The sequence below is a fragment of the Trichechus manatus genome, unplaced genomic scaffold (genome assembly GCF_000243295.1).
Source record: "Trichechus manatus latirostris isolate Lorelei unplaced genomic scaffold, TriManLat1.0 scaffold00044, whole genome shotgun sequence".
NCBI classification, from domain to species: domain Eukaryota; kingdom Metazoa; phylum Chordata; class Mammalia; order Sirenia; family Trichechidae; genus Trichechus; species Trichechus manatus.
Window position 1 is genome coordinate 12,177,019 of NW_004443980.1, and position 26,015 is coordinate 12,203,033.

The 26,015-nt window shown below is 38.2% G+C and overlaps 1 protein-coding gene across 1 annotated transcript in view; it reads left to right on the forward strand.

The window, feature by feature from the left end:
- The first annotated feature begins 16,577 nt into the window (after positions 1–16,577).
- Positions 16,578–26,015, forward strand: part of ENOX1 (ecto-NOX disulfide-thiol exchanger 1) — a 331,173-nt gene continuing 321,735 nt past the window's right edge. Inside the window, exon 1 of the mRNA XM_004376606.2 lies at positions 16,578–16,796. The gene's annotated coding sequence lies outside the window, so the exon portion shown is untranslated. The remainder of the gene's footprint in view (positions 16,797–26,015) is intronic.

The window sequence follows — 26,015 nt, forward strand, 5'->3', positions numbered from 1 at the left end:
TGTGCTTCTCTCAATGAATGTGTTAGGTACCACCATGGAGAGTCTTTGAAGACAGGTATTTAGTCACTTAATATATTTTTTAATGAATATTTTAAATACAGTTTCTAATTTCTTTAACACCTAAAATGTATTTTAACACCTGAAGTGGGCTATACTTGTATAGTGTATTCTAAAACATTTCTGTGATATTGTCTACCATGGGGTAGAATTTGTAGAAGACATTTCTATTTTGAGACTTACAAATGTAGTATTTTAATTTCTTAAGTACCAACAGGACCTTATTTAAATGCTGAGGGAAGCACTCTGATGAAACATAGTCTAGTTGGATGCTTTCCAGAGGAATTTTTTTAAATGCTAATAAATATTTCACATTTATATTTGATCAATAGAATGCATTCACTGATTTTAAAATTGCAAAATATAGGAGGCTTATAATGAAAAGCTGTAGTCTTAGATTCCACCCCTAGTCTTATTGCCCAGAGAAAAGCATTTAATTCTTTTAACTGTTTCTGTGGTTATACTTTCGTTCATGCCTTTATAGCTCTAAATATATATTTCTAATATTGGCTGGATCAAGGCATGTGTCTGTGTATGAAATATTATATATATATAAAATCACCATTTCTTGGTTTATCAACTTTAAATGTTATCTGTTGACTTACGACTGTGGTAGATAAGCATCTGGCTTGTTTGTACCAGTAGCTCCCCACTCCTAATATACCCCAATTTTTAGTTATTCTTTTTGCTACTTATGCGCCTTTAAATAATAGGCATGTTCCGTTATTTCTATTCCATCAACCATAGACAGTAACCAAAGGCTTCTCACTTTGTAAGATGACAATATTATCCTTTAAATAACTTCTCCCTTTAATACCTTTTAGTTTCTCTCATTTATGCTTTTAATTTTACATTAGTAAGATTGGTATCATGTATATTCTATTTCTTAACCATATTGAGTTTAGTGTTTTGTCTAAAGATTTATTCTAAAGTTTAAAAATCCATAAAAATTATTATGAATATGTATCATTCACTGCTAGGCTAAGTGGTATACGATGATGATATTGTCTTATTTTGTATAGCTTTTTGTTTTCTCTAGAGTTTCTAATTGCTTTGAGTTTTCTTCACATACTCTGTCTTTATGGCATTCTTACGTACTTGCAGCTTCTCAGGAGACGGAATGAAATCTGTGGAATTCCCCCTTTTTCTAGATACTTCCTGTGTCCCAAGCTGGAGCAACTGCTATCTGGGCCTCTTAAGCTGTTATTCCTTGGATGTGTCTTCTTTCTCATGTATTTGCTAAAGCACATACTCAGAAATCTTTCTAAAAAGAGGATGTGGGAAGTAAATATTCTGAATCTCTGCATATCTGAAAGTAATTTGAATGCTAGTTTGGCTGGATCAAGAATTACAGGTTAAAAACAATTTTCCCTTAGAACTTTGGAGGTATTGCTCTATTTTTGGCATATAGTATTACTGATAAGAAATCCAATTCTTATCCCTTTGTAGGTTAGGTTTTTTCCCCCCCTCCTTCAGTTTTTAGAAACAAACTTTTAGAATCTCTTATCAAAAGATATGTAGTTGTGGTGTTTTTTTTTTTCATTGATTGTGTTCACCACTTACAGGACCTTTCATTCTGAAAACATGTGACCTACACTTAATGAGAAATTGATTATTTCTTTGATTATTCTCTCCCCTCTCTTTTTCTGTTCCCTTTGGAATTCTTAGTAGTTGGGCCTTCTGGTTGGATTCTCTACATATTTTCTCTTTTCTCCTGTGTTTTTCATTTTTCTGTCAAATTTTAAAAACCCTTTGCGAGATTTAACACAGTTTTCTTGCATTATATTTTAAAATTTTGTGACTTACATTTTTAATTTTCAAATATTCTGTCTTATTCTCTGATTGTTCCTTTTTCATAGTTTTAAGCCTTTTAAAGTTCTTTTCTCTTCCTTAAATTACTTATGCTTGCTCCAGAGTTGTTACTTTTTTTTATTATATACTTTTTCCTCCATGCTTCCAACTTTCTTCACATGTCTGCTAAGAGTTGTTACCCAGTTATGTTTAATAATGAAAATTTGATTGGGAACTTTGTAAAGTCAGAGACTATACCCTAGTATCCTGCTTTTTAGGATTTTTTTTTTTTTTTGGGGGGGGGATTTGTTTTTTCTCCTGGAGAACTCCCAGAATTTTTGTGTTTTTTTGAACATTCTTCTTCCTCGTGTAGCTTTATCAGTCTTCCATTCATTTCCATCATCCAGAATTTTGCTGGAGTGTTTCATTCATTCCTGTCCTCTTTGGTTTTGTGAGTTTATGGTCATTTGACTCCTTGACTTTAAATTAATGGGAAGCTGAGAAGAAGTAGGTAAACTGATGTGATCAGTTGGCCCATCTTGAGCTGGAAGCCTGTAAGACTGATATAAATCTCATATCTTCTGCAATTTGCCTTTGAAGTTAAGATGTGAAATAATTTGGTACTACCTCATCAAAGAATAGCTGTGTCTTTTATTTATTTATACTTGTTTCCTAAGAGAGTCAGTATTATCCTACTGACTTTTAAAGTGAGAGTGGCGTTATGTTATTGACCTGGATTATTTACTTCTCAATGGCACCTTGGTCTTTAGTGAAAATAGTTGTTATGGCTGTTACTGATGATACTACTGCTAAATTTCCCTTGCTTAGCTGATTTCCTAAAACTCGCTTATGTGTAGCTATAAATCAGAGCTATTATAGTCTATATTTCACAAAAGGGCACATAAATCCCATTAATAATATAAACATAAGGAACACAGACTTCCTGTGTATCCAAAGGTAAATGCTGAAGAATGATACAATAGATGATTTTTTTAAAATTTTGAAAACCTTTCCATGTTAATATAATTTTGGATTTATAGAAGACATACAAAGATAATGCAGAGAATTTTCATGTACCCTACACCTAACACCATACCTAGGTGTTACATATATCAAATGAAGAAATTAACATTGGTACAATACCATTAACTGAACTCCAGACTTTATTCATCCTTCACCAATTTTTGAAATAATGTCCTTTTTCTATTCCAGGATCTGATTCAGAATACCACATTGCATTTAGTCATCATGTCTCCTTAGTCTCCTCCAGTCTATGACAGTTTCAAAGTTTTTCCTTGCCTTTCATTACTTTGACAGTTTTGGAGACTACTGGTCAAATATTTGTAAAATGATGTTCTCACCATATAATATCAGGTATGCACGATACTTTTTGCAAGTGCTGTTAACCTTGATTCCTTAATTAAGATGATATCTGCCAGGCTTCTCCAGAGTTACTATTTTCCCTTTCCATATTATATTAATTACAAGCAAAGTCACTAAAATCTAGCACACAGTGACAAAGAGAGGAACTGAACTCCATTTCTTGGAGGGAGGAGTATCAAAAATATTAGACATATGTTAAAACCATCACAATAATTAATGAATATTTTTGGCAGGCTACTTTGTGGCTATTTAAGTATCTTATTCTCCTTAAAGTTTTACCCACTAATTTTACTATTCATCAGTGGACCTTGCCTGCAATAATTACTAATGGGTGCTCTGATTATTTTCTGTTTCCCTCATTCAACATTTACTGTTTGGAGTTATGCAAGGAGGACTTGTCTCTTCTCTCCCATTTATTTATTCAATCATTTATTATATCATTATAGACTCATGAATATTTGTTTTATTCTTTGGGCTTTATAGTCCAACACCATTGTCTTAATTTCCAAGTGCTGCTGTAACAGAAATACTACAAGGGGGTGGCTTCAAACAACAGAAAATTATTTTCTCACAGTTTAGGAGGCTAGAAGTCTGAATTCAGGGCACTGGCTCTAGGGGAAGTCTCTCTCTCTGTCAGGTGTGCAGGGAAATCCTTCTCTCACCTTCTCTAACTCCGGTGTTCCTTGGTGTTCCTTGGTTCCTTGGCCATCTCCACGTGGCATCTATCTTTCTCGCATTTGTACTCACTTGTCTCTGTGTCTAATCTGCTCTTTTTGTACCTCAAAAGTGATTAGGTTTAAGACACACTGTATACTGGTATGGCCTCATTAACATAAGAAAACCCTATTTGCAAACGGGATTATATCCACAGGTACAGGGGTTAGGATTCCAACATATATTTTGGGGGTACACAGTTCAGTCCGTAACAGCCATCATTATTTATTTTGTTTCTGAAACTGTTCCAGCTTTGGTCATTGGATGCGCTTTCAAGGTGGTTCCTGTGTCCTCTTGACATACCCACCTTTGTTTTCATTATCGTCATTATTGTTAACACTTCTTTGCTTTTGTCACTATTAGATGCTTCAATCTCATCTCCACTATATGTCTCAACTAACTGATAGAGGGGACAATTGAAGAATACTGTAAATATTTACTGAGTGCTAAAAGGACTATGCTAAATGCTATGGAGAACAATGAAGTATAAGACATAGTTTCTGCCCTTAAAAATCCTATAATCTAGTTTCAGAGATAAAAATAAACTAATGAAAGATAATTTAAAAAAATATATAAGGCAGTACAGTATTAAATCAGCAAGGGCTGGAGAAGCTCATAGAAGAGAATAAATAACATTGAGCTGAATATGAAGGGAAATGAGTCCCAAAGATGTGTATATGGTGTAGTCAAGTGAAGCAGAGAGGGAAAGACAGAAGTGCTGAGGCTTTGTTACTATAGGGTGTGGGAAGCACTAAAAGATAAAGTCATCGTTGATGAAGTGGACAAATTTCTTGCTTAGTAAGACATACTAACACTAATACAAGAAGAAGTAAAAAATGTGAATAGCTCTGTATTTGTTAAATAAAATGAATTCATAATTAAAAGCCATCCCACAAAGAAAACTCCAGATCCAGATGGTTTTGCTCTGAATTCCTTCAAACATTTAAGGAAGAAATACTACTAATTCTTAACCAAATACAAAAATATAGAGGAAGAGGGAATACTTCCCACATCATTTTCTGAGGCCTACAGAACCCAGATACCAAACCCTGATAAGGACATTATTAAAAAATTGTACATCAGTATCCCTCATGGTCATCAACATAAAAATCTTTAACAAACAATTAGGAAATACAATGCAGTGATGTATAAAAAGGAGGATACATCACGGCCAAATTGAGTTCATTCCAGGAATGCCAGTATACTTTAATAGAATATAGGATGAAAATTATATAGTCCCCGCAATAGATGCAGAAACAACATTTGACAAAATCCAACACCTAATCATGATAAAAACTCTTAACAAGATGAGCAATAAAAGAGATATTCCTTAATCTGATAAAGGGCATCTATGAAAAACCTACCACTAACAGTGTTGAAGCAATAAATGCTTTCCTCCTAAATGAAGAACTAGACATGGGTGTCACTCTCACCAGGTCTGTTCAACTTTGTACCAGAGGTCCTAGCCAAAATTATAAGGCTAGGGAAAAAAAGTGTAGAGATTGGAAAGGAAGAAGTAGTAAAACGTTCTCTATTCATAAATGGCATGATCACTTGCATAGAAAAATCTAAGGAATCTACAAAGATCTATTTGAGCTTAGCAAAAAACTAATTTAGCAAGGTTGTGGGATACAAGGCCAAAACAAAATATCAATTATATTTCTATACACCAAGAAACAATTGGAAAATGAAATTACAAACGATACCACTTAATGTACACAATACTGGGGAAATCAGTACAACTTGACCAAAGAGAAGTGATAGAAGCTTCATAACCACCCCCCTTACCCCCAAAAAAACAAACCCTTTGCTGTGAAGTCGATTCCTATTCCTAGTGACCCTATAGGACAGAGGAGAACTGCTCCATAGGGTTTCCAAGGAGCAGCTGGTGAATCTGAATTTCCAACCTTTGGTTAGCAGCCAAGCTTTTAACCACTGTGCCGCCAGGGCTCCAGAAGCTTCATAGACACATTCAGACTCCCTGAGGGACTGAGTTACTGGGCTGAGGGCTGAGGGCTGGGGACCAGGTCTCAGGGGACATCTAGCTCAGTTGGCATAACATAGTTTATAAAGAAAATGTTCTACATCCTACTTTGGTGAGTAGCATCTGGGGTCTTAAAACCTTGTGAGCAGCCATCTAAGATAGATATATCTACTGGTCCCACCCCATCTGGAGAAAAGGAGAATGAAGAAAACCAAAGACACAAGGGAAAGATTAGTCCAAAGGACTAATGGACCACAACTACTTACAGCTTCCACCAGCCTGAGTCCAGAACAACTAGATGGTGCCGGACTGTTCTCAAGGGGACCACAATAGAGGGTCCTGGACAGAGTAGGGAAAAAAATGTAGAACAAAATTCAAACTCACTAAAAAACAATGGACTTACTAGTCTGACAGAGACTGGAGAAACCCCGAGAGTATGGCCCCTGGATACCCTTTTAACTCAGTACTGAAGTCACTCCTGAAGTTCACCCTTCAGTCAAAGATTAGACAGGCCTATAAAGCAAACAATAATACACATAGTTCAACCATATATACCATACTAAATGGGCACTGTATTTGTCATCTAGTGCTGCTATAACAGAAATACTACAAGTGGATGGCTTTAACAAAGAGAAGTTTATTTCCTCGCAGTAAAGTAGGGTAGAAGTCCAAATTCAGGGCATCAGCTCCAGAGGAAGGCTTTCTCTCTCTGTCGGCCTTTTCGTCAATCTTCTTCCCTCGAACTAGGAGCTTCTCCACGTAGGAACCTCAGGTCTAAAGGATGTGCTCTGCTCCTGGCACTGCTTTCTTGCTGATATGAGGTCCCTAACTCTCTCCTTGCTCCCCTTTCATTTTATCTCTTGTAAGATAAAAGGTGGTGCAGGCCACACCCCAGGGAAACTCCCTTTACATTGGATCAGAGATGTAACCTTAGTAAAAGTGTTACAATCCCACCCTAATCCTCTTTAACATAAAATTACAATCACAAAGTGGAGGACAACCACACAAAACTGGGAATCATGGCCCAGCCAAACTGATACACACATTTTTGGGGGGACATAATTCAATCCATGACAGGCACACCAGCCCAAAAGCAAAGATGAGAAGGCAGGAAGGGACAGGAAAACTGGATGAATGGAAGTGAAGATCCTGAGGTTGAGAACGGAAGAGTGTTGACACATCACGTGATTGACAATCAATGTCACAAAACAATTTGTGTATTATTTAATGAGAAACTAATTTTCTCTGTTAACTTTCACCTAAAGCACAAATATATACATATACACACACACCCACCACTTAAATAGTATCAAAACTGTAAGTTAAGAATATATTTATAGAAAAAGAGCAAGGCCTGTACACTAAAAGTTAAAAAACTTTTCTAAGAAAAATTAAAGAAGACCTAAACAAATGGAGAGATATACTATGCTCATAGAATGGAAGACTTGGTATCGTTAAGATGTCACTTCTTCCCAAAATAATGTATAGATTGAACACAGTCCCCAAAGGGTGTTTATTTTTATTTATTTACTTTTTTGGTGAAAATTAACAAGTTGGTTCTGAAATTTATATGGAAGCACACAGACCTAGAAAAGTCAAAACAGTTTTGATGAAAAGAATGAGACTGTTGGCGGACTCAACATTGCTTGATTTCAATACTTAGTACAAAAGCATCAGTAATTAAGAAAATATAATATTGGCTAAGGTTAGACAAATAGATCAATGGAATAGGCTAGATTGTCAGGAAATAGTCATGACCTTCTACAGTCAATTGATTTTCAGCAAAGATAGCAATTCAGTGGAGAAAGGAAAGACTCATTAACAAATGATGCTGGAAAAATTCATTAACTGTATTGAAGCAAAATGGACCTCAGTGCCTACTTCACACCATACACAAAAATTAATTAAAGGGGTATTATAGTTCCTTACATAAAAGCAAAAATTATAAAGCTTATTGAATAAATGTGGGAGGATGTTTTAGAAAGAAGGCAGCTATTTCTTAGGATACCAAAAGCACTAACATTATAGAAAAAAATGAGAAATTGAAGTTTATCGAAATGAAAAACTTCTTATTAAAAGACATTGTTAAGAAAAGAAGCAAGTCACAGACGAGGGAAGATAATTTGCAACACATATGTATGGCAAAGGAGTTGAATCCAGAATATATAAAGAACTTCTCCAGCTCGGTGAAAAAAGACAACACCCCCATAGGCAAATTACTTGGACAGAACTTTAACAAAGAAGATATAATAATATCCAATAATCATTTGTAAATGTAATAACGACATCATTAGTCATCAGGGAAATGCAAATTAGAACCACTTCACACCCACCAGAATGGCTAAAAAGGACTGACAACACTAACCATTGGTGAGGATGTGGAGATACTGGAACTCTCTCATACAGTGCTGGTTAGGGTCTAAAATGTTACAACCATTTTTGGAGAGCTGATTGTTTCTTATACAATTAAACATGTACCTTCCCCATCACCCAGCAATCTCAAAGAATTTTTATAACAATTTTGTTTTTAATAGTCCAATACTGAATCAACCCAAATATCCATCAGCAGAAGACACCAAAAAAACAAAACCTGTTGCCATCAAGTCGATTGCAACTCATCGTGACCCTATAGGACAGAGTAGAACTGCCCTATAGAGTTTCCAGGCAGCAGCTGGTAGAATTGAACTGCTGACCTTTTGGTTGGCAGTTGAGCTCTTAACCACTATCCACCAGGACTCCGTCAACAGAAGAATGGATAATAAATTATGGTATATTAATATAATAGAGTACTACTCACATAGTATAATACTACTCAAATATACAATGGAATAATACTCTTGAATGGACTGCTGATATATTTGACAGCATAAATAAATCATAACCATTATGTTGAGCAACAGAAGCCAGATATAAAAAAATACATACTGTATGATTCTATGTGTATGAAGTTCAAGTATGGGCAAAACCTTCTTTGGTGATAGGAATCAGAAATCCCCTGTGGGGAAGGATGAACTGGAAAAGAACTTTGTGGAGTGTTGGAAATGTTCTTTATCTTGACTGGTGTGTAGGTTACTTGGGAGTGTACATTTGACGAAGCTCATCAAATTAAATACACTTAAGATCTGTGCATTGGACTATATGTAAATTACATCCCAGTTTAAAAAAAAAAAAAAGGAAGACATTAGTCCTTGATATTCTCTACTGATCTTTAGGAAAAAGATTTGTCAAGCCTTAGTTTTTCAGTATTTATAAACATAGAAAGGGATGTGTCATTTTTCAAAGTCAATATATCTCAAAGTAAAGTCTCTATCACTTTCCACTCCCTAAGCATGAAGACAACAACAGTTCCCCATCTTGAATTTCTACATTCAGTCAGTGTTCTTACAATTTCCCCAGGCCAGGCTCAAAATATTCTCATAATCTTTGACTATTGCTTTTCTCTCATCATCAGTTCCATCTGGTTGAGCACTAATTTCTTTTACTTCTCTGTATTTTTCTTCTACACAGCCCTTCCTTTATGATTCCACTGCTCTCTCTCTAATTCTCCCACTTGGCAATAGCCCTCTACTTTTTCATTCTAAGCACTGGTGCCACATTTATCTTCCAAAAACACATTCCTAGTCAAGATTCATCTGATACAAAAATACTTCTAATAGTGCTAAGCCATCTACAAAACTTCACATTTGTTATTCTGGAATTCATACCCTACCTAGTCTTATTCTCTATACCCATGAAAATCTCCACCCTAGCCACCAAAAGTGTCACAGTTTACCTCATTTCAATTTTTTTTTCTTTACTCACGATGGTGAAGGAACATGTGTATCATCTTACAATTTTCAGGTTTATTTGTACCTTTCTTAAACCAACAAAAACCCAACCCGTTACCGTCGAGTCGATTCCAACTCATAGCGACCCTACTGGGCAGGGTAGAACTGCCCCATAGGGTTTCCAAGGAGCGGCTGGTGGATTCGAACTGCCACCTTTCAGTTAACAGCCCAGCTCTTAACCACTATGCCATACCTGTAATTACAGAAAATAAGAAGTTAGTGTGGTGATTTCTTCATTGTTCTTGGTTATGTGAAGTCACTGTTGCTGAGGCTTTATCATTTACTCATTTGTTCATTTGGCAAATATGTATTGAGAACCCGAGAACCTATCATATGTAAGGCACAGCAGTGGGAGCTGTAGATTTTGTTGCAAGCATGATGGACATCGTCCCTGCCCTGACAGAGCTTTTAACTCAACAGCTGAGAAAGGAATTTAAAAATTAATTATAACTTAGTGCTATAAATGTTCTGGAGGGTGAGGAGTCTTACATTAGTTGTATATTGCTACATTATAAATTATCCTAAACGGTTACAAACAACACTCATTGTCTCACAGTTTCTGTAGGTCAGGAGTCTGAGCATGGTTCAGCTGTGTCTTCCAGCTCAGTGTCTCTCACTAAGCTTCAGTTGAGGTGTTGGGCAGGGCAATAGTCATCTCATCTGGGGCGGGACCTATTCCCAACCTCACTCAGTGGTGTTGGCAGGATTCACTTCCTCAAAGGGTGTTGGACTTAGGGCCTCAGTTCCTTGCTGGCTATTGACTGGGAACTTCCCTTTGTTCCTTGTCAAATGGACCTCTCCATAGAGAGTTCACAACATGACAGATGGCTTCATAGAAAATGGAAGGGAGATGTCACTTGACATTAGTTTTGCCATATTCTATTCCTCAGAAGAGTCTTCGGGTGGTACAAATGATTAACATGCTCAGCTGCTAACTGAAAGTTTGGAAGTTTGGGTCCACTGGAGGTGTCTTGGAAGAAGGGCCTGACTATCTACTTCTGAAAGATCAACCATTGAAAATCTTGTGGAGCACAGTTCTACTTTGATGCACATGGGCTCACCATGAGTCGGAGTCAACTCGATGGCAACTGGTATTCATTAGAAGACCCTAGGTCCAGCCCATACTCTGGGGAGGGGATTACACAAGAGTTGACTACTAGCATGGTGTATATAGGCAAGTACTATGTAACTTAAGGTCCCTGGGTGTCGAAAATTGTTTGTGCTCATCTGCTAACCTTAAGGTTGGTGGTTCAAACCCACCCAGTGGCACTGAGAAAGAAATGCCTGACAATCTGCTTCCATAAAGATTACAGCCTAGAAAACCCTGTGGAGCTGTTCTGCTCTGTAACACACGCGGTTGTCATGAGTTGAAATCGACTCAACAACAATTTTTTCTTTTTTTAAAGGGAAGAAATTGCTTTAAGTTAGCCAGGTAAAGAGGGAGAAGGGAAGTGTGTTTTCCAAACCCACAGAACAACAAGTGCAAAGTCCCAAGTTGAGAAAGAGCATGGCTAATAGGAGGAACTAAGGTTCATCATTGCTGCATGTAATGGTATCTTCTAAGTTTTGTTCATTTATGTGTGATAATAGAATGGATTGGAATTCAATAAAGGAAGAAATGAGAAAGACCGGCATATGTATATTGTCGTATTTAAAGATCTGAAGTGGAAAGTGGAATATATTTTTTGATAGGAAACTACAGAGTGAAGGCAAAGTTGAGATCAGTCTCCTTACTGATCCATCTACATTTAATTTTAAACATTTAGAAGAAAAAAGGCAAGAGAGGATAGAATCAAAATTTGATTGTGTGTCAGAAGCCCTGTATCTAACTTTCTTTGGGACTTCAGGAAAATAATTCCAGCCATGTCCATAAAGTAAGAACAGCTCATTTGACTTTCAAATTGTACTGCTAGTCTCTACGAAACTCAGTCTCGACAGTACGTGGCAAATGTAGATGCTTGTACAGTCCGAGACATAATCTAGCTGCATGAGAATAGGGGGTGGTAGGGATTGCGGCAGCTGGAGAGCACAAGCCCTCCCTAAATTCACACGCTTCTCAGTTTTCCCAATTTCAAAATAATGGCAATCTATTCAAGTGTTTTTTTTATAGCTGTGCATGGCTCAAACAAAACATGCCTGTAGCCTGTGTGTTCCAGGCACTGTGAGAATCATGGAAGTTCCCTTCTGGTTTAAAATATTTTAACCCTATAATGGGAAAGTAGAGAAGAGACAAGCTATTGCTGTGGTCTAGGAAGTCTCGGTTCAGGAGGTGAGGCTTCTTGTGTGCTGGGCAGGAGGGTTGAGGCTTGAGTGGATACGCCTAGAGGAGGGGGAGCCATAGCAGTAGTTCTTATCAGGTGATGCACAGCTGAGTCACCTGTGAGCATTTTAAAAAAGCACATGGTGAGACCTCCCCTGTGCACTTTCACACTTAGCAAAGGGGAGGTCTTGCCATGTGCATTTTTAATACACTTGCATTTTTCTTGCCATGTGCATGCATGGGAGCAGATGTTCCTGGTGAGGAACTAGATCTGATCCGTGACAAAATACGGAGTCATTGTAGGTTCTTGAGTGGGAGATTTACATACTAAGAATTTGCATTTTAAAAATTATCTCCTTCCTTTCTTTCTTCTTTCCTGCCTTCCTTCCTCCTTTCCTCCCTTCCTCCTTCCCTTTTTCCCTTCCTCCCTTTTTTCATTCATTTATTTTTTATTTAAATATTTATTTACCTCCACCATAGGGCGCTCTAAGAGGATGACAGAGCCTTCTGACTGTTTTTGGGATGAACTAGAAGAAGAAAAACCGTGTAGAAGCTTATGGTAGGGTATCACATATGATGTGATGGGTTGGAATGAATGCCAAGAGGAGTGGATAGGCTTTCGTGAGGCATAAAGGAAGGTGAGAAGTGAAAGATGACACTAGATCTTTTGTAGGTTCACTGTCCTTCAGCAGAACTTCCAGGGCTAGGAGGGAGGAGGGAGTGGGAGAATCCAAGCCACTGTGTGCTTTTAGCTCTTCAGTGCAACATTGTATGGGTCTGGCAAGGACAAAGTAGCACGGTTCAGTAAGCCCTTGAAAAAGGAATGTATTCAGAGGGACTGTATTTTAAATCCATAAATGATGAGATTCTTGCCAAACTTCTTTTGAATTAAATAAAGCCCAGAATATGGGGGAAATCGGAATGTTTATTAACGCTACAAGACAACATTTCTAAATGAATGATACAAAATCAAATAGGGTCTTTGTTTTCATTGTTTCTGGAGAACCGCAGCCACAGTCATTTTGTGGCTCTGTGCTTGTAACAATACAGTACATCTTTTCATTATACTTTCCAGAATAAAAGGGCGTATGGTTTCTCTCCACAGTGACAGGCATGTTTTCTTGAACAATACCCTGTAAAGGTCACATTGGAGATTTGAGTCACAAGCCCTGTGATTTAAATTTGAGGCTAAGTTTAAAAATGGTGTGTCTAGAGCTTGCCAAGTCCCATTAAAGCCATGGTGTCATTTTGGATTACAGTTGTAGAGAGCAGGTTTCAGTGTGATACTGTGCCTTTCTTAATAGCAATACATACATTTTCTTACTTGTATCATGTCCTGAGTGTATCCTTATGGCAGTTATCTGTGTACTTTCACACCAAATCCTGGAAAATAATCCTAATTTTATGGGTTTATTTTTTTTCCCTAAAGTGGCTCACTGGCTAACTCGTCAACTATCATCAGAGGATTTCTATTTCAATAGAAGGTTTCTATTTCAATCATTTGTGTTTGTCTAGTTATGGCTGATCCTCAAGGCTAACTTCCTCACTGAAGCCTTCTTGATTCCTCTCATCCCAACAGATAGGACCTCCAATTCTGCTGGAGCTTCAAATGTACTTTTTTTTAACATCCCTTACATCACTCACACTATCATATGGCAGTACTACTACTACTTTCTAACACTTTATGAGTTCTTACTATGTGTCTCTCACCATGCCAATTACTTTATATGGATTATTTTACTTAATCCTCACAAAAACCTGTGTGGGAAATACATTTTTTCTGCATTTTGCAAATGAGGAAGCTGGGACTAGAGAGGTTAAGTACCTTGCCCAAAGACATACTGCTACTAAGTGACAAAACAGGAACCCCCTCAGGCAGTCTGATCGCAGATCCCGTTCCATCAAACACTTATTGGTACCTTCTCCTTATAGTTTCTGACATCTAGTTGCATCACCCTACAGGAGCCCTGGTGGCACAGGGGTTAAAGCGCTTAGCTGCTAATCAAAAGGTCAGTGGTTTGACCCCACTAGCTGCTCCGTGGGAGAAAGATGTGGCAGCCTGCTTACATAAGGATTATAGCCTTGGAAACCCTATGAGGCAGTTCTGCTTGGTCATGTGGGGTCACTGTGAGTTGGAATTGACTCAACAGCAGTGGGTTTTGGTTTTAGAGGACAGTAAGATGCTTGAGAAAAAGACGATCTTGCTTATTTCCACATTCCTGGAATTTTCCAGCTTATTGATTGACTCATAATTACCTGATAAGTATTGGCTGAATGAATGCTTGAAAATTGCCATTGGAATTTTACGCGAAATGGTGCCTCTGCTAGTTTAAGCATGTAATGTAGAACTTTGTCTTTAAGTGTTGTGAATAAAACAAAATGCTAGTATGTGAAGTTTTAAGACGAGTTTCTATTTATTTTGTATTTCTGTCATTTAGGTTAGATTTTATGGTCCAAATACTTTCCTCACCTCCATTCTTTGTCGAGCTCTTCTTCCTTCTTTTATGCAAAGATAAACCAGCTCTGTTTGCTCTGTTCTTTATATTCCCCCACGTGGTAATCCCAGGCTTCGGTCCTGCAGAACCTTGAAAATGCTATTAGTCATGTCTTCTGTTTCTTTATTTATGACTTCAGCATCTGTTGCCAAAAACAAAACAAAATTTCAAAAAGTTGTCAGTGACCTTCCCGGCTCCATCATTTTCTAGCCTTTCTGAGGAGCTTCCCAAATGTAGTGTGGATTTGAATGAAAGTTCCAAAATGCGGACAAAAGTCAAAGGCATTAAAAAGTGGCACTTTGAGGGAAATTCTGGTAAGAGCAAGTGTTAAGACACCTGCTGGAGGGTAAGCTGTGCAGCTCTCTGTGTTGGTACTAGAAACATCGGAAGCGCGTAGGTATTTGGCTAAAAAGGGGAACAGAAATCCAGACAGAACCTTGTGAGCCTTGCTCAGTTACCCTCACCCGTTAAGATGGATGTAGCCATGAGGACCACCGCCAGTCTGTCACTTTGTCATACTGTTGGAGCTTGCATGTTGCTGTGATGCTAGAAGCTATGCCACCAGTATTTCAAATACCAGCAGGGCCACTCATGTGGACAGGTTTCAGTGGAGCTTCCAGACTAAGACAGACTAGGAAGAAAGACCTGGTGATCTACTTCTAGGAAACCAGCCAGTGAAAACCTTAGGGATCACAACAGAATATGGTCCAATTACCAATGATCATGAAGATGGCCCAGGACCAGACAGTGTTTCGTTCTGTTATACACAGGGTTGTCATGTTGGAACCTGCTCAACAGCAGCAACAGCCATGAGGCGATACTCAAGTGATATCCTCAGAGGATGCAGGTTGTGTTCCTGATTGCATCAGGAAAACCTAGCGTCCACTCTCAGCGTGACAGCAAAGGAACTGTGGTCACGTGCGTCATGGGGCCACAGGAAGGCAAAACGTTCGCTTTGCTATCCTTGCTGTACGCAGCCTACATGCCTGCTTGGTTCTCAAGATGAGAGGAAAAGTGCACCGCTGAAAGCTACGTGCCTGTCTTTCTATGGGATCGGATTTAGTATGACAACATTTGACTTAAAAATATAGCAAATTGTTGTTGTTGTTATTAGGTGCCATCAAGTTGATTCCGAAGCATAGCAACCCCACATGACACAGTAGAACTGCCCCAGGTTTCCCAGGCTGTAGTCTTCACAGGAGCAGATCACCAGGTCTTTTCTCCTGCAGAGAAGCTGGGTGGGGTCAAACCACCAACCGTTTGGCTAGCAGTCGAGCACTGAACCATTGTGCCACCAGGACAAATTATGAAAGGAAATTTCTTAATTTAGAAACACTTAATTTGCTATCATTGTGGCATTGTCTGTTCTCTTATCAATTTTGTCTGTGAAATCTTTTTTTTTTAAAATCATGTAGCTCCCTGACTGAAACGAGGGGAAGAGCCAGCTCTGGGGTCTTTGGGCTTGGGTAGACCCAGATTCTAAGCCTGACTGCAGAAATATGTGCTTTAGTTTTCTCATCTATAAAATGGAGCCAGTGCTATCCACTCGTAGGGCTGTTGTTAAGACTAAAGAGTCCATGTGTGCTAAGCCCCTTCCACAGTCTTTCACCTCGGTAGGTACTCAGTAAATATAGTGTTGTCTATGTGCTCATGTTCTGTCAACAATTCTTCAATCCCAGCCTGGTTAGATAAGGGGAACGGAACTAAGCAGAAGTGTGCTTAGCCATAAAATAACTCCAGACCTTTAGAAATGTATAAATACAGTGCTGAAAAGTGAATGTACCACCATGCCATTTATGGCTAAGGAGATTGTCCGTAAAAAATTAATAGAAAATAACATCATGCTAAGGAGTCCTGGTAGTGCAATAGTTAAGTGCTCGGCTGCTAACCGAAAGGTTGGTTGTTCCAAACCACCCAGCGACTCCATGAGAGAAAGACCTGGTGATCTGCTTCCATAAAAATTACAGCCAAGAAAACCCTATGGGGCAGTTCTACTCTGTCACACACACACAACACACAATGACAGTAACAGTAGGTGCCCATATAGTACTCTCTGACCACAATGGCCGTGACTGGCAATAAGGATATTTTGGATTTTTCCTAACAGTGTGCTTTTTCCCCCTCTTGCTTCCAGAAGCATTTGGCATGTCACAGCCACACTGTCTTCCACGGGCCTTCCTTTGTGAACTGCTTCCATTTAAAAGACTTCTGTGAACGTATTGTTTCAGTCAAGTCCCCAGAGAACACATTTATTTGTCTTCTGAACGGCTGCTGGTGGTTTTAAGGTTTGTGTTAATTTTTCTGTTTCTCTTATTGAAGATAGGAATTTTAAGGATGTTTTTTCAATGGATGGTAGTCATACTCTATTGCAGTACCATCTCTGGAAGCAGATTGTACACAGAGTTTAACCCTTTGATTTCATTGGTTGGTAGATATACATGAAAAGGAATTTGATATGCTACTTCTCATACTTATCATTGAATACTCTGTGGGATGCTACAAGGATATTAGAAATACAATATCTCCCACATTGTCTTAAAACAATTTTGTTTTAAATTCTAACTCAAGAGATTCAATAAATTTATGTTGAGTGTCTACATATATCATAGTTTGTTAAGTATTTTCAGTTAATTAAGACCATGTGGATACATTATATTTTGAATCACTGAAAATCAAAACTGCATGTCAATATAGCTAGTTTTATCATTTTGACATTTTTGAAATTATAAAGTCTCAGTGGCCAGAATGTTTTCATTTAGTTCTACGGAGGATAATCTCCCTATTGTTTATAATGATAGAACTCCTTTTTTATATATGTATATTAACAGCTTGAAAAATTATTAAAAACATTGTTGCCTACTCAAGGAAAAAGAGTGCCAGGAAGGCCAGCATTTTATTTTGGAAGTACATGTTTTGCTGTGGAGATATAGCACCAAGTAAAACACTTTTATTCTGAAAGTACTTTCCTACTAAGACATAACCAAAGGCTAAACTCAGTCCATGCATCTTTCATAAAAGGCGAAAGAGGCAGAGTATAGACTAAGGCTTGTTATGTCGACGGGGAGAAAACTAAATGAAGAACCAGGGAGAAGGAACACGGTACTTTCCCTGGAATGACATGTCTTTCTCCACAGCCATTTACTTCATTTGGTGGAACTTTTATTCTGCACGGTGACGAATGTTTTCTCCCTTAATAGCCCTTTACTGCAGTTGTTTTTTTATTCTACTGAAAAATCAAAGTAGATTTTGCTGCAGTCCTGGGCTAGGCTCCAGGTTTCCCCCTGCATCCTTCATTGCTGGGCCTCATGATTAACTCACTTTGAAGTGTGGGTGATGGGGTGGTTACAGCAGGAGGGGGTGGAGGGAAGTTATGCCTCCATCCTCAACTCTCCAGGCTGTCAATTTGGTAGGATGTCATCGTACATTGGAACCTAACGTATCCATAGAAACGGAAGGGTGGGAAAGGCCATGAGGAGCTACCTAAAGGGTCCTCGCTAGTCTACAAGTGAGAGTCCCTGGGTGGCGCAAACAGTTAAGCGCTGGACTACTGCTAACTGAAAGGTTGGCGGTTCGATTCCACCCAGAGGTGCCTCAGGAGGCAGGCCTGGCGATCTGCTTCTGAAAGGTCATAGCCGGGAAAACCCTGTGGAGCACAGTTCTACCCTGCACACGTGGGGTCACCATGGGTCAGAATTGACTTGATGACAACAGCAACAAAGTCTACAAGCAGGAGTCCCTACAGGGTACAAATGGTTAATGCTCTCTGCTGCTAACCAAAAGCTTGGAGGTTCAAGTGTACTCAGAAGTGCCTCTGAAGAAAGGCCTGGTGATCTACTTCTGAAAAATCAGCCATTGAAAACCCCATGGAACACAGTTCTACTCTGACACACATGGGTTCGCCATGAGTTGGAATCAACTTGTTGACAACTCGTAGTCTACAAGCAAGATCCTACTTGATCTGTCTGAAACCAATAAGAATTATTTCTTTTCAAACTTCACACCCAGGGATGCAGTTTTTTGTTTTTTGTTTTTAACATAATATAGGTTCTTCTTTCTTAGAACCCTTGTTTTCAAGAAATCCTATGTAATTCCTGACCTCATATTTTAATGTTAATCTTTTTTCTTTGGTGGAGAGAGAGAATTGATCAGAGCCCCCCGGTATTATCAAGGATTCAGTTCTTCAGCCATCCTTTTTCTGTTTGGGAGAGAGAGAACCATTTCTTAAAAACTTTTCCTATGAAATTATGAAATCCAAAATTTTATATATCTTCACAATTCCTTCCTGAGTCTCTTCATTTCTCTATATTCCACTTAAGTGTAAGAGTCCAACCATCTGTTGGTGTTTCTCAATAGGGGCACTATTGGCATTTTGAGGGGGACAGTTCTTTGTGATGTGAGACTGTCCCATGCATTTTAGAATGTCTAATAGCCCTGGTTCCTGGCCAGTCACACCCCTCCAGCCTCTGCCGTCACTGTGGTAACCAGAATCAAACCTTCTTTCACATTCTCCTGCAGAGAAGGGCCCGGCTGAGAACTCTAGACTCCCCATTGGACTTTCAGAAGTCAAGAGTGCTGAAATCCCCATCTTTTAACTCCGGGGACCATTCTCTTCTCACTGTCTTATACTTCTACTCTAAGCTTACGTATATTCTTCAGCTGCCTATAAACATACTCACACACATATGTATACTCTGTTGGAGAACCAGTTTTTGCTTTGATATTTAAAGCAGGTCGTTGTTTGCTACAAGAACATGAATAACAGAAAGATAATATCAGAACATGGTGTGGTGAGAGTGGCAGAGAGACATCAGAGAGGGGAACAGCTCCAGGACGTAGGGAGCAGCAGGGTGTGGACCCCGGGGAAATGGTGGGCCGATATCCAAAGGCAGCAGGTCAGGAACTAAGACAGGAAGGAGGAGAGAACCTGAGGGAGAACTGGGGAAAGGCTAAGTAATGAAGGAATACTTTTTCACTTCCTTTTTACCAGCTACTCTAATTTCCTGTTCTAAGCCCCGACTTCCATGTAAATTAGAGGATCAATTTGTGGGCATCTCAAGGGGCCCTTGATTCCAGCTGAACCTCTCTCTCCCTTCAGCCTTGACACCTTTTCCCGTACCCGCCCTACTCTCCTCTGTCCACATTTCTGTCTTCTCCCTCACTTACTTGCTGCCAGCTCCCCACTTCATTCTTCATGCATGCAGAGTAAGGAAACCACCTCTGTTTCACCTGAATTTTCCAAGGTCTCAAGTAAAGTTATAAATTAAAAGGAGAGGACTTCGCAGCAAATGAACTTCAGTTAATTTCTCCCACAAAAACTTGGCTAAGGCTCTGGTTTCTTGAGACATTTACCATAATCCTAGTATCACCTTACATTGGAAAAAGAAGTTCTCATTCACTGTTATTTTCTTTGGAGTTAACATAAGAAATCATTTAATTCCCTAGGAAAGAGGTTACTTAATAACAAAATGTAAAGAATTCACCACTTAAGGATACAGTTATAAATAGGAGCATCTCCACTGTTATAGTGGGATAACACTTAATACCTACCTCAGCTTCCGCAAAATACAACAAGTAAGAAATAAAATAAAACCAGTTGCCAGTTCCAACCCATGGTGACCACAGGTGGGTCCAATAAGTAGGGAGCTGAAAATGAGAACTGGACTAAAGGACTCTTTGCTTTCTACTACGATGAGGAATCCTGCATGATAAGATTTTTCATCTATAAAAAGGCTACATTTATGAAGAGAGAAAAATATTATCAAAGGATTTTTGATATCTTGTGTTTTTAATTATTTAAAGCTTTTGACTGAGTTCCTGAGCTGGGTGTTTAAAACATGGTGATTTTCCTGTCCTGTCTCCTTTCGTGCACAAGACAAAAAGTTCTATTTGAGTTTTCAGAGTTTCTCATTTCCTGAAATGCACTACTGGCTCTATAAACGTGGAAGAATAAATATTAGCTTTATGAGACCATGTTCTTATACTAGTTGAAAAATAGGATATAATAAAAAATACAAGGATGTAATATTGAAAATTAAAGACCAATATGCCCTCTTATTGTGGGCGTATATCTAACCCTTATGCACGGAGACTGCTTTTTCAGAAAAAACGTGCTGTGCAATTCCACTTGTGTCTGTAATATATTTCCACCCCTCATGTTGAGCAACATATCTCAAGTGACTCTTGCCTCACCAGAGAAATGCTTCTGGCTTATTTATACCATGCTTTGTTAAAAACTCTCTAGCTCGTTGCTATTAATTCGGAGAAATATATATGCTCCAAAATTAAGTAAAATGTTTGTGGGCTCCCTTGCTTCTTGATTCCTCCAGCACCCAATGGTCCTTTTGAAAGAAAAAGAAGTCTTCATGAGGGTTTTAAAAAAAAGCCAGCCATGGTCTTGCACAGCCGATCAATACTTTTAAGTGTGCAAATTGTTATTCCAAACTCCAGACTCTAATAATACATTTTTAGAAGCAATGAAAATATAGCATCCATTAACCACATCTCTTCAACCCCACATTTACACCCTGTAAGGAAGCAAAAGAGTAGCCCACATGAATAGAATATGAGGTTGAAACACTTTTAAAGCTAGAGGATTCAATATAAGTATGTTCGGAAAATTCACTCCCGTTTAAAAGTGACCGTCCCATCTGCCGAAAGTGCCGCTGACTTATCATACCGAGAATAGTCTTTTCTTCTGTGTTCCCTCTCCATTGTCCCTCTTTCTGAAGATGGAAAATAATCAGCCTTGTGTATCCCCACCTCAGAAGTAAGAAAACTAGACTTACAGGAACAGTTCCTTCTAATTGCCTAAATTTCTACAGTTTTCTTCTCAAACAACAGATTTTAAAAATACCTAAATTTTTATTATCAAATAGCTTAAAAATACAGAAAGTAATAAATCCTGTGCATCCACTCTCAGATTTTAAAATGTTGACACTTCACCATATTTGCTCCAGATCTATTTTATTATGGATGTGTCTTTATTTTATTTAGTCAAATCCATCTTTTTTGCTGTATAACTTGTGTTTATTTTATATTTTTAAATTTGATTGTGCTTTAAGTTTGCAGTGCAAATTAGTTTCTCATTCAGAACCTTATACACAAGTTGTTTTGTGACATTGCTTACAATCCCCTGCAATGTATCAGTACTCTCCCCCTTTTCCTTTAGACCCTGGATTCCCAGTATCCATTCCTCCAGGTTTCCTGTCCCTTCCTGCCTTCTCATCTTTGCTTCTGGGCAGGTGTTGCCCATTTGGTCTCTTACACTTGATTGAACTAAGAAGCACGTTCGTCAGGTGTGTTATTGTTTGTTTTATAGGCCTGTCTAATCTTTGGCTGAAAGGTGGTCTTTGGGAGTGTTTTCAGTTCTGAGTGAGCAGGTTGTCCAGGGGCCATAGTTTCGTGAGTTCCTCCAGTCTGTGTCAGACCAGTAAGTCTGGTCTCTTTTGTGTGAATTTGAATTTTGTTCTACATTTTTCTCCTGCACTGTAGAGACCCTGTATTGTGATCCCTCTCAGAGCGGTCAGTGGTGGTAGCCGAGCACCATCTAGTTCTTCTGGGCTCAAGCTGGTAGAGGCTGTGGTTCCTGTGGTCCATCAGTCCTTTGTACTAATATTTTCCTTTTGTCTTTGGTTTTCTTCATTCTCCTTTGCTCTGGACAGAATGGGACCAATAAATAAATCTTAGAAGGCCAGACACAAGCTTTTAAGACTACAGACACTACTCACCAAAGTAGGATGTACAACATTTTATTTACAAACTATGTTATGCCAGTTGACCTAGATGTCCTCCAAGACCCCAGTAAATCGGTCCCTCAAGGTGTTTGAGTGTAACTAGGAAGTGTCTATGTCTTTGCCTTGGTCAAGTTATGCTGACTTCCCTTGTGTTGTATATTGTCTTTCCCTTGACCAAAGTTAATACTTGTCTACTATCTAGTCAGTGAGTTCCCCTCCCTGCTCCTCCCCTCCCTCGTAACCATCAAAGATCTTTTTTTCTGTGTATACACTTTTTCTTGAGTTTTTATTATAGTGATCTCATCCAATATTTGTCCTTACGTCATTGACTTATTTCATTCGACATAATGCCCTCCAGATTCATCCATGTTGTGAGATGTTTCACAGAGTCATCATTTTTCTTCATCTTTGCGTAGTATTCCACTGTGTGCGTATACCATAATTTCTGTAACCATTCATCTATTGATGGGCATTTTTGTTTATCTTTTTGCTGTTGTGAATAATGCTGCAATTAACATGGACGTGCATATGTCTACTAGTGTAATGACTCTTATTTCTGTAGGACATATTCCTAGGAGTGGGATTGCTGGATTGTATGGTATTTTTATTTTTAAGGAAGCACCAAGTCCTATTCCATTGTAGTTGTACCATTTTACATTTCCACCAGCAGTGCGTAAGAGTTCCAGTCTTCCTGCAACCTCTCCAACCTTTGTTATTTTCTGTTTTTTTGATTAGTGCCAGTAATGTCGAGGTGAGATAGTATCTCATTGCAGTTTTGATTTGCTTTTCCCTAATGGCTAATGATCTCGAGCATTTCCTCATGTGTCTGTTAGCTGCCTGAATGTCTTCTTTTGTGAAATGTCTGTTCTTATTCTTTGCCCATTTTTTAATTAGATTATTTGTCTTTTTCTTGTTGAGGTGTTGAAGTATTCTATAGATTTTAGATATTAGACCCTTGTTGGGTATGTCATAGCCAAAATCTTTTCCCCAGACTGTAGGTTCTCCATCGTGGTATATTATTTTTTTGGTATGATGCTAAATTCTATTGGCTAGAATTTTGTTGAGAATTTTTGCATCTATATTCATGAGAGACATTGGTCTATAATTTTTTTTATCATGATGTCTTTGCCTGATTTTGGTATCAGGGTTATGCTGACTTCTTAGAATCTATTCGTGAGTATTCCTTTCTTTTCTATGTGCTGAATACTTTGAGTAGTACTGGTATAAGCTCTTCTCTGAATGGTTGGTAGACTTCTCCAATGAAGCCTTCTGGGCCAGGGATTTTTTTTTTTTTTTTTTTTTAATTACCTCTTCAATCTCTTCTGTTGTTATGGGTCTGTTCAGATTTTCTGTCTCCGTTTGTGTTAGTTTAGGTAGGTAGTGTGTTTATAGAAATTTATCCATTTCCTCTAGGTTCTCAAATTTGTTGGAGTACCATTTTTCATAGTATTGTTATGATTCTTTTTATTTCAGTTGCACTCGTTGTAATGTCCCCATCTTATTTCTTATTTGGGTTATTTGCTTCCTCTCCTGTTTTTCTTTTGTCAGTTTGGCCAATGGTTTGTCAATTTTGTCAAAGTTTTCAAAGAACTAACTTTTGGTCTTATTGATTCTTTCTATTGTTTTTCTGTACTCTATTTCATTTATTTCTGCTCTGATCTTTACTGTTTCCTTCCTTCTGGTGACTGAGGGCTTCTTTTGCTGTTCTCTTTCTATTTATTTGAGTTGTAGGGCTAACATTTTGATTTTGACACTGCCTTTGCTGTGTCTCAAAGGTTTTCATATGATGTGTTTTCATTCTCATTTGATTCTAGGAATTTTTTTATTCCTTATTTGATTTTTTCTATTACCCAGTTATTTTTAAGCAAGTTGTTATTCAGTTTCCATGCATTTAATTTTTTTTTTCCTTGTTCTTCCTGTTACTGAGTTCTACTTTTATAGTGTTGTGATCAGAGAGAATGCTTTGTATTATTTCGATGTTTTCGATTTTATTGAGGGTTGCTTTGTGGCCTAAAATATGGTCTGTTGTGGAGAATGTTCCATATGCATTAGAAAAGAATGTATACTTCGCTGCTGTTGGGTAGAGTGTTCTATATATGTCTATGATGTCAGTTGGTTGATTTTGGCCTTCAGATCTTCTGCATCTTTGTTGTGTTTCTTTCTGGATGTTCTGCCCTTTACTGAGAGTGATGTGTTGAAGTCTCCTACTATTATTTTAGAACTATTTCTTTTTTCAGCGCTGTTAGAGTTTATGGATTGTGAAGCCCTGTCGTTGGGTGCATAGATATTTATTAAGTTTATGTCTTCTTGGTGAATTGTCCATTTAATTGTTATATAATGTCCTTCCCTGTCTTTTATGATGGATTTTGTCTTAAAGTCTATTTTATCTGAGATTAGTATTGCCACTCCTGCTCTTTTTTGGTTTCTGTTTGCTTGATATATTTTTTCCGTCCTTTGATTTTTTATATTTTTATGTCTTTGTGTCTAAGGTATGTTTCTTGCAGATAGTATATGATTGGTCTTTTTTTTTTTTTTTTTAAATCCATTCTGCGACACTCTGTGTCTTGACAGAGTGTATTTAAGCCATTTACATTCAGTGTGATTATCCACAGATATGAGTTTATTGTTGTCATATTGTTATGCTCTTTTTTTTTTTTTTTTTTTTTGTGGTTCTGACGTTTTCTTTGTTCCTCTTACTTTCCTGTGTTGAGTTCCTTTTGTTTGTGGATTTTCTTTTCTATTCTTTTCATTATTATAGATTTTGTGTTTACTGAGTCTTTATGTTTTTCTTTTTACTTTTGATGAGCAGGCTTGTTAATTTTCTTTATGATTACCTTGAAATTTACCTTCATATTCTTAACTTTCAACCAGTCTCTTATTACTAGATACTGCCTTGACTCCCTATCCATTTGAAAGTTCTATACCTACACTGTTTATTCCTCCTTTTATTATTTTGACCTTGTCATCATTTATGGATGGACATCTTTGTTTCCTTGTTTTAAGTCTTTTAGCTTTGTTTTATTATTTAGAGTTCTTTACCTAGTTTGCTTTCTGGCTAATGCTGTCCTATGACCTAGACTCAGGTTGTTGTCTGATGTTGATTATCTAACCAAACGACTCCCTTTAATATTTCTTGTAGGTTTGGTTTGGTTTTTACATATTCTCTTAATTTCTGTTTATCTGGAAATGTCTTAATTTTGCCATCGTATTTGAGAGAGAGTTTTCCCGGGTATATTATTCTTGGTTGGCAGTTTTCTTCTTTCAAGGTGTTACATATATCATCCCATTGCCTTCTTGCTTATATAGTTTCTGCTGAGTAATCAGAGCTTAGTCTTATTGTTTCCCCTTTGTATGTGACTGGTGGGAACGGAGGGGAGGTGATGTTTGGGGCTAGGTGGAAGAGAGAAAGAAAAGGACGAAAGAGAAAAAAAAAAGGCACGCAGTGCGAGGGGGTGGGGCAGCGGGCCCAGTGGTGGGGGTGGCTTGTATTGTGGACTCCGGTGGTGGGGGCTGCCAGGCGTGGGGGAGGTCTTGCTTCTACTCATCAGAAGGGTGAGGGGTGAGAAAGTATGTTTCTTTGGTTACTGGGTACTCTCCTGTTGGGAGCTCCATGAAGTTGCCTTCTTATACTTCCTGTCTAGGGTCATTGCTAGCTGTGCTTCAAAATAGCCACACTGTGCTGTGTTAGCTGGCAGGGGGCTCCAGTCTGTATTTCTCCTGGTTCTCTGTTTTCTGTCAGTTTCTTCTTCCATTTGGTGTTTGATCTGGTTC